General features: G+C 35.3%; 1 pseudogene; it reads right to left on the reverse strand.

Moving 5' to 3' along the window:
* Nucleotides 1–4,610: 4,610 nt before the first annotated feature.
* LOC120608329 (uncharacterized) lies at nt 4,611–4,729 on the reverse strand (annotated as a pseudogene).
* Nucleotides 4,730–5,686: the final 957 nt, after the last annotated feature.

Raw genomic sequence — 5,686 nt, forward strand, 5'->3', positions numbered from 1 at the left:
CTCTGATTTATTGTCTATTTTTCTATCTGATGTTTTGCTGAAATTTTTTTTGACAAATGTAGAGTATGTGCACATCCAAGATCATTGAATAACTATTATCCCTATTTTTCAGATTATCTAGTGCTTAATAAAGAAACACAATGAAACGCATGGGTGACAGAATGGTGTGACATGATAGTCTCAATAATGGTAATAATTATAAAAATATAAATATTTCCATTTTAACCATAGCCATTCATATATCTGATGCAGGCGAAAAATTATCATTGAATTTCTCTTAGTGTTCTCGGCCTTGTCACTAAACTAAAAAATTGGAGTCCTTCCACCATGCAATTTTGTGTCTGTTCACCCTCTGGCATTCTCCATGTACGTTAGCACAGGGTAATTAAGTAACAATGACATCTCACAAGGAACAATGGCATAGTTATTAGAAGTATTTGTTAAGGAAGTATTTGACAAAAGGAAGCTCTCAACTGCTGAGATTTGCAGAATTCCACTTATAGTATAGATTAAACATCCGATTTAGACCCTTGCCACAAGATTTGGGACCTTTTTTAATGACTCTGTTAAATCAAAGTGTCAATGAAATAAGAGCTAACTTAGTAACAAGTGAATTACTCTACTGTAATAAGGCCAATAGCTCTTTGTTGAAATAGGTTAGGAAGTGAATGGAATAAGAAACAAATTTTTAAACAGTCATTTTCTAAATACTTAGAACTAGAGGTACAGACCTAGCCTTAGATCCTAATATTTGAGGAGCCAAAGTGTCTTGGGGAGGAGGTATGTAGATAGATTTCTCTGACTGGGCACAGAATGTAAAGATTTCCGTCCCATGTAAAAGTTTATCCAGGATGATAGCAGAGAAGCATTTAAATGATCAAGTGGATAGGATGACCCATTTTGTGGATACCAGTGAGACCCCAATGGGTTCATGAACAAAGTGGCCACATAGAAGGGGCAGAAGGCATGCATGGGCTCAGCAACAAAGACTGGCACTCATTAAAGCCAACCTGATGACAGCCACTGCTGAGTACCCAACTGCCAGCAGCAGATACCACCACTGAGCCCTGATATGGCACAATTTCTCAAGGTGAAAATTTAGCTACTTGATGTCAGGTTGATTACATTATATTGAAGTGACACTTTATTCTTATTTAGATTTGCTTTCCATGCTTGCAATACTTCTGCCAGAACTACAATCCAGGGACTTATACAATGCTTAACACTCCTCTGCTATTTTGCTTCTCTTGCCGAATCCTGACTTATACACTATGTGAACTTTAATTCCTTCTTTATATTCACATGGAAAGCTACTATCCCTATATGTTTATTTCACGATATTTAGAGTACAAGTAAAATTCATTCCTTAAATTATCTAAATCAAATCAATAGGTCTCTAATACCCTCCCACCAACACTGACTGAGTCAAGTGTCAATTAGTTATAGTTCCTCTCATTCAAGAACTACAGGACCTGTGTAGTCAGGAGAGAAGGTCTCCTCCACTTCCATCTTTCATGCAGGAAAAGTCTTTCTGTGCAATTGTCTTCCATTTTTTCAGTACTGCTCTTATGTATTATTATAGGTTATCCTCTGCCCCTAATTCATATATTGAAGTCCTAACCCTCAGTTCCTCAGAATATGACCCCATTAGGAAATAGAACCATCATAGATGTAATTAGATAAAATGAGGCTGTACTGGAGTAGGATGGGCCCTCATCCAATATGTCTAGTGTTTACATAAAAAGAGAAAATTTGAACTCAGGCATGGATATGGGGAGAATGCCATATACAGATGAAGGCAGAGATCAGGGTGACACTTCTACAATCCAAAGAATGCCAAAATTTGCCAAGCAAAGTACAAGAAGCTGGGTCAAAGGTATGTAACTGATTCTCACAACCCTCAGCAGGAATTAACTCTGATGACATCTTCATTGACTTCTAGCTTCCAGAATTGTGAGACTATACATATCTATTGTGTAAGCTACTTGTTTGCGTTACTCTGAGATAGTAGCCCTAGAAAAGTAATACAGGTCTGAATAAGTGAGAGGACTTGACCTGCACTTTTAAGGATTCTGCATAACACTTTCATGAAACAACCTATCGACACTCATGTTATTCAATATCTGGCACCCAGAGCTGGCAGAACACAACCTATTTCTCTTAATACCCACTCTTATGATTAACACAACTCAGAACTGAGGAAAACAGATCTCCACATATCTTGCAAACATCTTTGAAAGAAAGGGTAACTGTGTCCAAATAGTATGAAAGTTTGTGGGCTGGGGACAGACACTGCTTCAGTGGGCAAAAAGCATAGAAAAGTAGAATTAGGTAAAAGAAAAGAGAAACTGAAGGTTTAGCAAATATTTTTTCTCAGCATGTATGTAACAGATTTAAAAAATTTATTTTTACTATTTTCCATGTCCTTCTACTCTCTGACACCTGGTGATTTTTTTTTTTCCTAGTGAGTCCAGCGATGCACTGAAAGAATTTCAAAGAATTATTTTCCTTAGTTGACATTTCTATGAAGTTGTACTGAAGGATTTTAGGGTACTCAGGTTGCTGTATTTTCAAAACTGAGAGTCAATGAACCCCAGTTTTAACATGTAAATATGTATAATAATTAACTGGATATACATAGTACTGTGCTATATGCTATAACAGGATGGCCTCTGGGAAATTAATGCTTCCTAGACTATTGCATAAAAAAATAGATCAATAAATATGTATTGAAAAGTGTTTGTTAAAAATTAATAAAAGCAGTAGATTAAATGCTAGAGGCCAAGGTTAAGTACATTTTGATGCATTTAGGCAAGCTCAAGTTGTTAACTGAATGTATACCAGGAAGATTTGTTCTGGGAATTCTTTATCCAGAAGGTGAATAGAATTATGAGCTAGGATCAATGCCCCAAATCAGTCAATTGGATTTTAGTTCTATAAATCATTTCTTTCAGGTGGCAGAGAACTATTGCTAAGTTTTATACCAAATAGGAACAATAAATCCCCCTGTCCTGTGTGTTAGGACATTGCAAAGAAGGAACATAGGCGCTAAGAGATCAGTACAGAAAAGATCAGCTACATAAACACTGTCAGTCAGAATTCGATTGCAACTGAGAAAGAAGCTTCTCCAGAACTGCTCTCGTCTTTTTAGAAAACAACAAAGATAACTTCGATTTTAATCTCCCAAGGCTGTTTTGTAAATAGACAAAGCAAATTGATCAAATTTAGCCAAAACAGTGCAAATATTTGCCTACTAGGAATTTTTAAATTGTTTTCATTGGGTAGAAATGGAACAGATACCTTCTTTTGAGGCGGTAAATCATAAGATTCAAACAGATTTATGCACTCAGTTTTGAGATAATCACATTTTTGGTCCCCTTGTGCCTTGAAAAATATTTATAGGATATTTTGCTTTAATTTCTTTATCCATGAATTAAGTATAAAGTATATATTTTCATCACGAAATAAAGAATACATACAACAAACAAAATCATCGAAAACAATTTATAAATTATAAAAGTTCCATGTATTGATGTATTATATCCAAGTCTTTCAAAACAGGGTAAGATTTTTCTATAAAATGCAAATGAACTTACAAATCAAAACCAAAAAGGCCAAGAACCCACTTAAAAATGGGCAAAAGATATAGACGTTATAAACATACACAAGCAGATATAAGAAAAACCAATAAATGAAAAAGTACTAAACATTTTTAAGGTCATGGAAATTCAAGTTTAAAGCTCAATGAGATGTCATTTATTAACCACTAGAATGATTAAAATCATGAAGCTTGATAACACTGTGTTAAGGGTAGCAGCTGGAACATTTCTGATGAGAGTGTAAAATAGTGCAATCGCTTTGAAGAAAAATTTGCAGTTTTTATAAAGTTAAACACATATGACCTAATAATTCCACTCTTAATTATCCAAAATGAAAACATATGTATTTAAAAAGCTTTTTACAAAAATGCTCTACCAGCTTGTTTATAATAACCAAAAGATGTGAACAGTTCAAATGTCCATCGAGAAGTAAACAGATAAAATAATTTTTTGTATATTCATGCAATGAAAAGTTACTCAGAAATAAGAGTGAATGAACTGAATACATTTAATAACATGGCTAAATCTTATAGCTATTAAACTGAATGACAAAAGCTGCATATAAGAACACTTACTTTTAAATTCCATTTATATAGAGTACTAGAACAGGTAAACTTGACCTGTGGTGATAGAAAACATAAAGGGGCTACATCCGAGGGAGGGGGGTTGCATGGAAAGTAACTTGAGGAATCTTTCTGGGATGATGGAAATGTTCTGTATCTTCTTTGGGTTATGGTTACATGGATGTGTATATGACTGTCAAAACTGAATATTAAAGAGATGTGTGTTTTATTGTATATAAAGCACACTATCATTTAAAAAATCTAAATGAACTGCCTTCAGAAATTAAGAGTCCACATCCCTGGAAGTCTTCAAGAAGAGATCAAGAGAGATAAAACAACTGAGCTAGATGCATGACTTTAATCTTTTTTTTTTTTCAGGCAACCCTTCATTGACCTCATGGATTGCAAAGACCTTGTCATTTTATAATCCCTTATTTTTTATATTTTATGCCTACAGCACCTGGTCTTCCTAGGTGGTCTCCCATCCAAGTAGTAACCAGGCCCAACCCTGCTTAGCTTCCAAGATCAGACAGGATCAGGCTTGTTCAGGGTAGCATGGCTATATACATGACTTTAATCTTTAGAGTGCACTGGAATCACTTAAGAGACTTTGCTAAATATAGAATCAAAGTATCCTCCTCCCTCCTCCCCCTCCCCCAGAGACTAATTTAATCGCAATACCGTGAGACTCAGGTACCTTCATTTTTAACTGGCCAACCTCAGGAAATTCTGAAAGAGATAGATCACTGGCCTCAACTGGAGAAGCACGGAAGGAATAGATGGGAATAACTTCCATTCATAATTTTCAATACTTCTAATTCCAAATTTTAAGAGAGAAATCATGATGAGAAATGTTGATTGATGTATTCTATATGTAATAGGACACATTTCAGTATATTTTCAGTCTAGTGAGGGCTCACTTGCTGGTTCATAGACAGCTGTCTTCTCACTGTGTATTCTTATGGTTGAAGGGTGAGAGAGCTCTCTGGGTCTCTTCTGTAAGAGCACTAATATCATTCATAAGGGCTCTGCCCTCATTACTTAATCACCCCCAAAGCCCTCACTTCTAATTACTATTTCACTGGGGGTTTGGGTTTTAGCATATCAACTTTGGGAGACACATTCAGTCTATAATAATAGGACTACAGAATGCTTTCTCGTCCCTTCCCCCCAACATGACCACCACATCGATAGGGCCCCCTATATAGTAATAGTGGAATAGAAATGAAAGAATTGTACATCTCAGACCTCATTTGAGAAGTCTCTAAGGATATGCAAAGGCAGCAGGAAAGAGAAAAACAAGGACACCAGAGGATATTTTATCTTCTGACACTATTATAACAAACCACAAACATAGAATAATTTGCAACCAGATAAACCTCACACACTAATAACCTATTTATATTAGTTTCTTTTACCTAGTACATTATGTCTTGCTTTCAACAAAAAAATTACAAGGCATACTAAAAGACCAAAGAAAAAAAAGAAAAAAAGAAAGAAAGAAAGAAAGAAAGAGAGAGAGAG

The sequence above is a fragment of the Pteropus medius genome, unplaced genomic scaffold (genome assembly GCF_902729225.1).
Source record: "Pteropus medius unplaced genomic scaffold, Ma_sr-lr_union100, whole genome shotgun sequence".
Lineage (NCBI taxonomy): Eukaryota > Metazoa > Chordata > Mammalia > Chiroptera > Pteropodidae > Pteropus > Pteropus medius.